At 33.4% G+C, this 11,927-nt stretch overlaps 1 long non-coding RNA gene across 1 annotated transcript in view; it reads left to right on the forward strand.

The window, feature by feature from the left end:
• Window positions 1-9,902, forward strand: part of LOC149792953 (uncharacterized) — a 68,924-nt gene extending 59,022 nt beyond the window's left edge. The window contains exons 2-3 of the long non-coding RNA XR_016422532.1: window positions 7,745-7,840; window positions 9,809-9,902. This is a non-coding gene — a long non-coding RNA (uncharacterized LOC149792953). The remainder of the gene's footprint in view (window positions 1-7,744; window positions 7,841-9,808) is intronic.
• Window positions 9,903-11,927: the final 2,025 nt, after the last annotated feature.

Raw genomic sequence — 11,927 nt, forward strand, 5'->3', positions numbered from 1 at the left:
AATGAAAGTTTTGTAAACTATTTCCCATGACAGTCCCGTGTGTAACTTGCATTTCTCATTATTTTCCCTCACTAGTTATTTTGAAAGCTGCAATCTTTTCAACTTTGCCTCAGTCTAAAAGTTTTTTCCTAAGCGTATTTCTTTCGATTATCTCAAGCTGTTAATTTCAGCTATGAGCATTTTCCTTTCTGTCTATTGCGGTTGATGCATAAAACCAAGCACTTCCTGCTTGTCTTCTAACATAGTATATTTCATTTAAATATACTTCATCATCCCTCATTATATATAACCTCCACAGCTGAAACATTTAAAATTGTATCAATTTCCTCATTCTTCTCCTCTTTCTCTTCATCATCAATCTTGACTTTGCTTTCAGAATTACTGCCCTGTGCCAAACCAACTCTCCTCTTTTGTGCTGAGTTGTACAGATTCAGACGCATGACTCCCTTTCATGATGGGGTCTTCATATACATGATGGGGATACTATCCAGATGATCTGAATCAATGGGCTTTCCTGATAATATTAAAGTATAGATAACTAATTAAAATAAATGCTTAAATTGATCTACACATTATCAAATAATGTTCAAACCTTTTCTTTAGTGAATATTTTATAAATCATACTTTGTTTCTTCAGTGATATTAGTCTAAGGTAATGTATGAGATCTCCGTCTTCTTATGGTTTTTGGTTATTTTTATCTTTGAGATGATCGACTATGGTGTTGTTGCCCGGATCGAGTAAACAATAAAGTGAAATATGAAATTAATGGATGGAATTAAAACGGTCTGAGCAGGGATATATACTAATACGAGACCCTGTATATAAAATAAAAGTTTAATCAATTACATAAACAAAATGAAATTAAATAAGACATTTTAATGATACATTTTCTTTGAGAAATTGCAAAATTTGTGCAAAATTCAATTACCTATTCTGTTATACTATTAGAACAAATTTCATTGTATAATTGGATGACTGATGGAACTCAAATTGAATGCATGTCAGCATTACCTGGTCTTTCCTAAAACACTGTTGGTGATAGGTCGACCCTGCTGTATTAATTTCCCTTCTCTCTTTCTCCTCTAGCTCTTTCAGGCCACCAACAATCTTGGTTTTGACTGTGATATTTCCAGTGTGAGCCACAATATGAAATTATTTCTTCCTTCACATACAAAATATAATACCCAACCTAAATGTGTGTAAAGGTTTTTTTTCTTCTTTTAGGATGAATCAATATTCCCAGTCTTTATGCACCGAAAAGTCAACAGAACTAATATATGGTCAGTTCGCAACCAAATACATAAACAACCTATTAACATGAATGTATGTATGTTCTAGCTGCCATGTCATAGTTAGGCCTTTTCAGATACAGCATCACATCCTCACTGTGGTTTGTAAATTACCAGCAGACTATGTCAGCTGGCACATGCTGCTAATTCTAACACCTTCGATTCTCTGTTGAAGAAAATTAACAACATTATTACACATTGAATTAATGAAATTCACTCCTTGTCTTAACTAGGTTACTTTACTAATTAGCTATTCTTTTACATACATTTCCAGACATAGAAAAATCAATTCTCAGCCTAAATGATACAAATGATTTAAGATAGATAATTTGCTTCTCAATACTCACATTAGAAGAAATGGGTGGAATTCCTATGATGCATGATTTCGATTTATATTCCGGACAAAACCACAAAATCCGAACTCATTCATATAATACATGAATCATAACACTTGAGACAAAATGCATGCAAACAATTAAGTTCTGAAAAGAAAGAAAAACAATTTATGAATTTAAAATGAATATTTTCAACAAATAATTACAAAATTACATCAGTGAATATATATATATATATATATATATATATATATATATATATATATATATATATATATATATATATATATTGTATGCAATTGTAACTAACTTGTGCTTTATTCAAGACTCTCACCTTTCTATGTAGTTGAGTCTCTCTCCTATGTGTCTCTCACTTCCGACGCATTCTTCTACAATTTAAAAGAAATTACTTTATTGAACTAATTCTTGGGGCTATATTCTAGCTCGCCACATAAACCTAGACCGATTAATTTCAAGGGGGAATTTCTTACAATCCTGAATTCTCTCTGGGAACACACATCCCTGTGTTTAGCTTAGACAATCAGAGTTACTTTAAGTGCTGAAAATTATATCACTCCAATCAAATTTAGAATAATCCTCTCAAGTCTGTCTTTACTAATAACTATTCTAGAAAATACAATTTATGACACCTGTTTCAAATGACAGGCATACTAAACTTTTCCCTGGTTTGTCTCAACTCTGTCATTTACAGCAGTGTTGGCACTGGCATTAATAAAGTTGTCTCCCCAAAAATCGCCAACCTCAATATTTTGTTGCCAAATTTCAGGAAGGTCCCCATTTTCATAATACAGTACTACCCATTTATCTTGATATCCCTGTTACCAAGGTAATGTTGTCAGCTTTAAGAGGATGCAGAGATAAGTGGGGAGGGTTACAAAAATCAAATTTCGCATACATGTGAAATTTGTAAGAGGTGACCTGACATCAGCGAGTATGACTTACACTGAGAGAAAATAAACAATTGAAATTTTGATTAATTGAAGACAAAAATAATCTGAAAAACACATGCGGATTGATGACTGACAGTTGTGTAGAAGAATCCATAATATGTAGAGTACTGTACATGTATATTGAAAATCCATAAATTCGATTAATTTATTAATCATTCACATCAGGTTAGAAAATGGATAAAACTCATTTGTTAAGAAAAACATTTTTTTTTGTCCTCGTTTGATCTATATCGCTATCATAAAACGTGTCACTAACAATTCAATGAGATATTCATGGCTGCCAGTAGCACGTAGCTTTATAGTTGTTTACATGCCACATGTATATGGCCTAGATTTTGGTCAGCTGGAAACAGTTTACATGTTGCTGAGACTACCAAGGGGATGAGACAGCTAATAGGTAAAATGAAAACACCTGAACAAGATAAAAGGTTTAACAAACATCTTTCCAACCAAATATATAGGGTTTCAAAAGATTCGAAGTTGAATTTGCGTTTTATGCCACCTGTGACAGCGATTGTAAGCCTAAACATTTTTCCTGCAAAGAGAAACTGTTCCGGCACAAGAAAAGTGTTAGAAACACTTTGGAAAAGGCAACAATCGATCAACTTCCATTGCTGCTATTTAAGTTTGGTACGGACATCCTTTTGAAGAATGGTGCCGTGTTTTTGTTGAATATGGTACTCTGTTTGCTTAGATGAAGGATGCATGTGTTATTGAAGTCACCGATAAATGCAAACAAATGCCAGTTTGTTATTGCAGCGGTAACATAAAATAATTGTAGTAGAGCATTGATTGAGACTGATTTTTTTTGTTTCATTGGCTTCGTGTGTGTGTGTTTGAGTTTTAACTTTGCTTTAAACAAATTTCAGTCATATCGCTACAGTTTGTAGTGTGACAGTTTATAGTGATATTCAGTACTGGGACATCATGCCGCAGACATGTAGCATCATGTCCCACCCAGTTATATTATCCTGACACCAGGCCGACGAGTCCTAACACTAACCACTTAATGCTGAGTATCAAGGGAGACAGCTGCTAGTACCATTTTTACAAGTCTTTGGTATGACTCAGCCCAGTTTGGAACCCAGGACCTACTGCATCCGAGGTTGACGCTCTAACAACTAGGACATCGGTGCAGTCTCATTGGCTTAGTATTATACAGAACAATCATTGCTATAAAAGTAATCATTTTTCTTTGTAGTTTGAGCAAAACTTATTTTTGGGTACATTGAAAACAAAAACTCACATAGTTGATTGCGGTTGTTCCTGTTCTTCGGAGGTTAATCGATTGTAGTTAATCCGATAGCATGACTATCTGAGTGTATGACACCATACAGTACCCAGGCCATGTGTCTGCATAAATGGATTATGATGTAAGCACGTGCTGTTAAGATGTGTTTGTCAATATGAACAACTGATTTATGTTGCAATAGATAGCTCACAGTGCATGTTACATCCAAATTTGTGGCTTCCTTTCATTGTGCCTTTGAATTTCTCCTCCTCAAAACCCAACATTGTATATATATGTACAAGTTTAAACAGCCAAAAAGATGTCGCAAAATAAATCTTCAAATACCAATAAGTAAAAATATCACAATTTGCAACATTAGCTAAGCCCAGCACCATCCCTGGCTATTGACCTTGCATTAACATCGCTCTATGTTTGTCTTTGATCGTTGAGCAAGTGGGTCATAATTAAAATCCACTAAACTGTTGCTAGCTACCAAACTTTTTGCAAGACTAGCCCATACATCAGTCTTTATTGTTACGTGTCACACTGACCACGGCAGAATGTACTGTGAAATTTTATCTACACTATTTTAGACCATTTCAATAAATAACATACAGTGATTTCCCACCATTTAGTTAATAAAGGGTATTTCACATAAATATAAACCATAAACACACCGTTCTTTCAACTCTCGCTTGCCATTTAAGCTTAATTGAGTGGAGACAAACGTGCTGACTACATGCATAGAAATATTTTCCCATTGGAATCCATTCTGGTCCATCATGACTTTGGTGGCCACACAAACATATCCAATGAGCCCTTCTATCTTGGTCCTTTTCTACATCAGGAAACTTGAAGAAAAAAAATTGCATATGATGGTTTGTGCCTCCACCAATACTGCAAATCTCTGGATTATCTTAAAATTTTGTATAAATTCCTCCCACATCCTGCTCAGGTCAGCTGAGATAATGGCAGTTGTTTTTACCTCAGCGATCATAACTATGCTCTGAAAATACCCAGATGTTAAAAAGTGCCTGTCAGTGTGGCAGTCATGTGATACAAAAAAAAACATTGTTGACACATGCTGTATTCAAGTTGGCGTGACAGTGACAGGTTTCTGATCGTTGAGTAGATAGATGACAAACAGACAGGAATATGAAAACATTTCGTTCGTACTGTTCATTTTGAGGATCACCATAATTAGGACAAAAAAAGTGTGTCATGATTTATTATTATTACCATAGTACATTGAAAATCATCGGAGAAGGTCACTTCCTTGCTCAAGATAATTCATGATTATTATAAGTCACGTGATCAACAGTTGTCGCTGATTAAGGCAGTGTGATATTGCCAGAAATTGCAAACTTAGATATGTATGCTCTGAATAAGGGAAAATTCTAAGATTCTACCTTTATTTAGGAACTACTATCATGGTAGTTCAGAACTTAAGAATATACTTTATTTGCAAACAGTATAAGCAGAAAACAGATCTGTTCACTTTCTCCAAGTTTCATGCAAAATCCACTTCTCTGTGCCATTAATGGATTATTCATAAGTACTGTATAATTGGCATTTAAATTTCACAACATGGAGACTCCATACCTCTGTACACTGCATCCAAATCTGTCCACAGAAAGGTATGGAATTACTTTTTATTATAAGTTATTTTTGGACACACTCACTGCTAAGTTCTGCTGCAGGATACTTAACTAAATACAATGGACCATTACTGTCAACATTATTTTTAGCTATTTATTCACAATATTAGTATCATCTTGAATGCACCTTTTCTGAATTGTGCATTACAATTAGCCTTTTAGTATGATAAGAATGAGAGACTGTCATAGCATCTCCCCTTCCCCCAACCATTAGGAATTGGTCCCCAGTTGGTGGACAAAAAGATATTGTAAATTATGTAAATTAAAGATTTGTATAATACATGTTGATTTGGGATGGAGCATCAGTCTTAATTACTCTTGAATTGCCTGTGGTAAATTTCCTTTGCAGAAGATGCTCTGCATTACAAATTGAATGCATCAGTGATCATAATTTGTTAGAGTCTTACCAGTACTAATGTTTACACGTTATCAGCCGATAATATCAAACCCATTCAGAATCAGAATCAATATGAACTGGATAACACGTCACTGGTGTCATGATCCGATGGACATAACTGAGTGAAGGTTAGATTGTTTTGTTAACTCTTTGACAATTATGATAGCTTGAGGAGTATGGAATGAATTATGACTTGACTGGGTTAACGTTGCTAAAATATCTGCATTTATTTAATTGCACATTCAGAGACATATGATTCTACGAGCAGTAGTAAAAAATAGTTTTAAAGGCCATCTACCGCATATAATGTTCTATACTCGAAATATACTCTACTGATTTTGAAAAATATTCAAGATTTTTACTAATATTATTAATTAAGACCACAAAATTAGTGAGTACTCATTTTGCAGAAACCAGTGGAACCAATCTACTGGAGACTGGTGACCTTACACCAGTGCAAAGATGTGTGGATAAATATCCAAATTGTGAAGGCAGCATGTGTACACAACAAGCTGTTAATCGATTACCTTGCTATTGTAATTTGGAGATTTTAAGGTCAAATGTGACATGTTTTATGACGGAGCTATAAGTCATACAAGGACCAAAGGTGGTCATGGCTTTAAAACCTGTCAGTAAAACTTGGCTGACATAAAAATGAGAGATCAGCCAAACAATTGTTTTTGCAATAACACTATATAAGGATTTTTGAATGTTTTTAATCTTTATTATGTTATTGTATTGTTCAAAATGTTTTGAGAGTATTATTTAAGGATAATTTATATGTGTTGTATTTTAATTGATGTCAGAATGCTGAAATATAAGATCTCTCCCATTGCTACAAAAAATTCTTAGGACCAGAAAAATCATGAAAGCTTGGTAAGTGTGAAACTTAATTACAGTCAGTGTCATCAGTGTTAAACAGTCAATGATCTAGTGAAGGAGACTAAACTTGTTTGTGGAGATTATAATAAGGCAATAAATATATATAAAAATATTACAATGAAATACGAGATACACAACTTTTCCTTTCTCATTGAATTGTACATACACTGGGTCATATTAATCACAATTGCTGAAGGAAGTATATTTTCTTTTCTGACTCAACGTCAGAAATGACCTGTCAATGATAATCTGTTCCGACCATCAGACTCCAGAGAAACAGAAAGTAACATTCTGAGGAGGAGGATAATAAATCTCCTAAGCTGTAAGACATCTTCAGCATCAGTTTGCTCCATAAATAAGGAACAATCCTAGTTGCTAGCTCATGACTCAAAATTTAATTACTTTTAAGATTTTCGTTTTGACTCTCAAGATTTTTAGTTCTGACTTACGAGTTTGGTGTCAAGGGTAAAATGACTCTTCAGTTATTAAATCTATTTAGCACCCTGTATAACTACCTTTACTCACCCTTCAATGGTAATATTAATTTATAATGTTAGAAAATGTAACAATTGAAATCAAAATTTCATTTGTATTCCTGACAGGAAGTTTCCAACACAAAAATATATTGAAACTGAAATCATGCATACAATTACTTAACAAGATATTGTATATTCACCATATTTTTGAAGTAATGAAACAACTTTGAAAATATTATATATATATATATATATATATATATATATATATATATATATATATATATATATATATATATATATATATATATATATATATATATATATATATATATATATATGTGTGTGTGTGTGTGTGTGTGTGTGTGTGTGTGTGTGCAATAAAATTATATCCTTCAAACATTTGACTTTTTGGCAAAAAATCTCAATACTTATTTTATACACATCATGTTGAATAATGTATATGTTGAATATGTAATAAACCTAACTACATGTTATTTTCAGGGATTACATAACCATTTACTTTTTGGACAAACATGAAAAAAAAGTTCATAGATGTTACCTGAGGAAAGCAAGACGTTATTCATGTGCATCAGGCAGGTAAGTAGTCATAATTAAAATTTACTGTAAAATTAACTATAAGATGTTTTGATCTACATCTAGATCATGTGTTAGACTTTTATACATTTGCTAAATAGCTCTTTGCACAGATATACCTGTATCATATTCTGTAGACTTATGGAGGTCCAGTGACCTGGATGATTTACTCCTTACGGTTTCTCGAACCAAATCCAGCCATTTCACCAATTTCCAACAATTTCTAAATATTACGTAGCCTCATAATTGCTCAGTTTGCCTTCACTCAGTTCCAAACAATGTTTCTTCAATACATGTCAATGGTCATTTTTTATTATTATTATTTGAGTCCAAAGCATCACCCCATTCAATTAATAAATTCAAATTTCTCCAAATAAATGATGAAAGGGCAATCAAATTATAGTATTCAGCTTAATGCAGGATCTCTGTCAAATTTTGCCTCTCTCTGGGTAATAATGTTTCAGGCATAGTGTCCAGTTATTGTATGGGGGGAGGGATTTAATAGGAGCTGCATAGCTGTTAGATCACAGTAAAACAAAAATCATATTGTTTGAATAGTCATGACCAGTGGATTGTGTTACCTTTGCAACGAGGGGCTCGGGCTCTTACCACAAGTTAATTTTGCTAGTTTCCATCTTAACTCCCTCAATATTTAACATTATTTTACTATTTTGCAATAACTGTAATTCTTTTTCTCTGGCTTGCATATCCATACCAACTATTCTGGCATCTCTACAGTTCTTACTTTCAATCAGATATCTAACTAGATACCATATTATCTGTCCTCTTGTTCACATCCTTGTTTGCTACCATTCTCCCATCACTAACTTTCCTCTTTTCTCCCTCATTGACATCATTCTTCTCTTTCAAAACTTCCCTGACATTCTCACAATTTTCCTTCATCATTGTTATCTCACCTCAGTTTGCATGAGTTTGAAACTTGTGTTTTGCCAGTGTTGGTATGTGAACAAGCTTGCCACTGGTTCTTCCAGTGGTTTAACCAGATTCTTCCTCCGCCAGTTATATTACCCACCCTGTATAGTATATCTTCTGCTGCAAAATGGTGTTAAGCCCAAAACAAAAGGGAATTCTTTCTATCATTATGGGTATTTTCTAACTTCTCTTTTCCTTGTCTACTTTATCTTTATCTTCAGATGTTTTATCCTGATCTTCTGTGTCTTTTCTCAACAATGCATTACTTCTCCCAGTACTATTTCATTTTTTATCTCAGGTAAACTTTTCAATTCATCAGCTCAAGGATTTCTCTCATTGTTTGATGGTTTTCTAACTCTTACTGATACAGTTTGTTCTGGTGTTTTTGTATGGAATCTGGATCTACTATTGCAGTTACTGGAAGAACTTCCAGATGAGCTAGAACTAATTGCTGAGGAAATCAAATTTGACCTTGAATAACATGGAGTAGAGATAGCAGGATATTTTTGTCCACTTATTGATTTTTCCTTTGCTGTCTGATTGATGGTAAAGAAGGTGGGATCACAATAGGGGTGGCAGTTCACTGATTATTGTTTGAAGTTATGGAAGACTCATATTTCCTCTTTTATGGATTAGGAGCCATTTCAGATATCTCTCTCATATTTATCACATTATTTCAACAACTGATGTAATAAACTGACTCAACTCTTCTTTAGCCTCCAGCTTTTGTCTCCTAGACAGGTGAGCAAACTGCTCAAAAACTTCCCTTCTTACTTTACAGGTGTGGGGTTTGGCATTTCTGATAAATAGTTTGCAGGAGAGTTTGCATTTGTAATTCACACCTTAGTGTTGTTTAACTAAGTGATTAATGCACTTGCCTATGTTGGAAAATGCATTTCATCAATAATGTTACATATCCAGGCTGCAATTCATAAAAGTGAGACATATATATATAGTTAGTAATATTGAACTAAAGGGAAGTAACCTGTCAAGAAAAGATTTGAGTTTGTAATGATATACAATCTTTCTGACTTTCAGATTGCTGCTTCTCACAGGGCCTAAAAATAAGGTCATTAAAGATGGAATTGTTCACAATAGGCCATCAATACCAAAGGTACATACAAAAGCTGAAAGCATATTCATTATTACATGATGAGGTATTTCAACCATGCCATCTGATTGGGGTCTTGCAGTTGTAGTTTTGTCTTCTTCTTAATATACAGCATCTGACAAAATTCTGGAAGTAAATTACTTTGAAAATTTAATCTCTGGTGAGTAATGGTACCCCAAATCTGGATAAGATGTTTTCAATCAATGCTTTAGCTACAGTCTGTTCTTCACCATTTGGTAAGGCCAAAAATAATGTTTGTTTCTAGTCGGCTGACTATCCATCTTTTTCTTTGACGACCCAATAACTTTTTCCACCCAAATACAAAACAGAAAAAGAAAAAAATGAGAAAGAAAAGAAAAATTTCCCAAACTGCCGTTTGCCTTTAATTGAGCCAGTTTAGTCCAGTACCTGAAGCACATTATATATTCTAATCATTATAATATTTATAATGTTTTAAAAATATAAACCTACCTGCCTACCTACCCTAATTTTAAAACAGTGCAATAGGAAGCACACATATATTTTTGCCTAAAGGAATGGCTTCAGCCAGTTTTGTAACATAATCTACAACTACCGTTAGATACTTTTTGCCCTGCTTTTTTGTTGGTAAAGTACCTATAAAGTCAATTGCCATTCTTTCCATTGGTTATCCCACATTGTATCGTTTTCTTTTCTTGACCCACAAGTTGTACAGTTCTTGTACCAATTCTCGACATCTCTTCTTAATTCATACCAGAAGAATCTTTGCCGTATATTTTGTAGGATTATGGTTATACCAATATGTGAACTGCTAACATTATGCATTGAGGCAAATACCAATATTTTCAGGCTTTTGGGTATCGCAGTCTGAAATGTCATTCCTTTCCTATCATCACCTACCTATTTTCTATATAAAACATTGAGATGCATACATTCACACCTGTACCACCCGTACTTAATCTCTTTCATATTTAGCAACATCAGACCAATCAGATTTACTCTTACTTTTCAATCAGCCAATTACAATTTTTAAAATTGGAACTATGCGAGATAGGTCCAAAATCTGTACAGGTAGGTCAATTTCTGTACCATTAATACTTTTGGAATTAACTGTGTCATTTATTGGAGACTACAAATCAATTTTAGTCAGTATTCTCAGAATTAGCATTTGATAAGTCATGTATACAAATCTATACTGTTTATGTCTGTTATTAGTCTGCTTTAATTCAGTACTGATCTCTTGAGGCATATTACAGTATGTATTTTCACTTTCTCTCAATTCATCAGTGGTATATTTTGACTTTATTATTCTTTGTTTGAAGTACTTTTAGGACAAGATTTTTTCAATCATTCTCTCACAATATATTATTTTGCTTAGGTGTTCTACCAAGATTGATCTCAAGAAAGAGAACAAGATAAAATGTGGTGTCATCATATCTGAGGCTGCCTGGAGAAGTAGGAACATAAACATGATCATACTTTGTGTAGTTCTTTGTACACATCTCATTTATAGCACTTTGCCCAGTCACATCAAAACAAAAGTGTAGCTCATCCTCATATATGTACAAATGACATTGTCATCCATTAGATTTCCTTCTACATTGCAGGATGGTTTAGGAACACTTTCAACATTGCATATTTCATTGCTTTTGTTTTTAATTTTTGTTTTCATTTATATTGTTTCATTTAATTGTTCTGCTATAGTAAATATTTACAGTGGATATTATTACACGGTCTTCTTGATAATGCATTAGCATTCTTTTCAACATTTTTTGCCTTTACTTGGTTTGAAAGTCATAAGCTGAAAGAGATGTCATGATCTGGCTAATTGTCATTTCTATAATTTAAATTATAAAAACCATCTCAAAATGCCTTGGTCAGTTCTCATTGTAAATCTATCACCATAAAAATAATTGTGAACATTTTTATTATGTTTTCAATGGCTATTAACTCTGCAAGTTACTATTGTTGCTCAGTTTTGGCGAAGAATTGTTAAAGTAACTGATGCCTTCTCTTTCCCATCTTGAACATTGTCTTGTATTTGAGGCATCAAAATCAAGAATGAAT

Source organism: Sinohyriopsis cumingii, chromosome 8 (assembly GCF_028554795.1).
Source record: "Sinohyriopsis cumingii isolate HCF-2022 chromosome 8, ASM2855479v2, whole genome shotgun sequence".
NCBI classification, from domain to species: Eukaryota; Metazoa; Mollusca; class Bivalvia; order Unionida; family Unionidae; genus Sinohyriopsis; species Sinohyriopsis cumingii.